Raw genomic sequence first — 808 nt, 5'->3', positions numbered from 1 at the left:
AACGTTATGACAAACCTAGTTGTTCTTGCTGTTGTTGTTGTTGTTCAGTTGCCCAGTTGTGTCTGACTCTTTGCAACCCCAAGGACTGCTGCACACCAGCCTAGACAGTGCGTTATAAAACAGAGACATCACTTTGCTGATAAAGGTTCATATAGTCAAAGCTATGGTTTTTCTGGTAGTCATGTACAGATGTGAGAGTTGGACCATAAAGAAGCCTGAGTGCCAAAAAATTGATGCTTTCAAACTGCGGGGCTGGAGAAGACTCTTGAGAGTCCCTTGGACTGCAAGGACATCAAACCAGTCAATCCTAAAGGAAGCACTTGTGTTTGTTTTTGTTTAATTTGTGGACAAAGATTTACAGACAAGTGCGAAAGTAAATCCTCTTTTGCAACCCACAACTCATTGTCCAGTATACAGATAAGAAGGAACATGATCCATAAAATGGGCGTGTATTGAGGAGCATAAAGATTGCTTCCAGGGCTATAAAGTTAAACAAGCTTTTAAATTTCCAGCTGTACTGATCCTAGTACTCAGTTTTAATGTTGACATAAAACAAACAAAGATGGGCTTCTTTTTTAGGCTTTTATCTTCGGAATATAGTGTCTGGATTTTCCAAAGGTATTGGCATATCCCAATGATCTCTCAGGTTTTAGGGTGTGATAACTTAGGAATTAATATGATTTGAACTTGATAAGTTTTTAGAGAACTAGACAGATCCCATCTCCTGACCCTAAACAGGATCCTATAGTAAACTGCTTGAGGAAACTGAATCTTAAAGATTACAGGTGGCAAACTTTGAAGTGCACTC

General features: G+C 39.1%; 1 pseudogene; it reads left to right on the top strand.

Annotated features, from left to right (window-relative positions):
* Positions 1–315: 315 nt before the first annotated feature.
* LOC122425917 lies at positions 316–432 on the top strand (annotated as a pseudogene).
* Positions 433–808: the final 376 nt, after the last annotated feature.

Source organism: Cervus canadensis, chromosome 23 (assembly GCF_019320065.1).
Source record: "Cervus canadensis isolate Bull #8, Minnesota chromosome 23, ASM1932006v1, whole genome shotgun sequence".
In the NCBI taxonomy this organism is placed as follows: domain Eukaryota; kingdom Metazoa; phylum Chordata; class Mammalia; order Artiodactyla; family Cervidae; genus Cervus; species Cervus canadensis.
The sequence above is the reverse complement of the archived record's forward strand: the minus strand, read 5'-3'. Positions and strand labels throughout refer to the sequence as shown.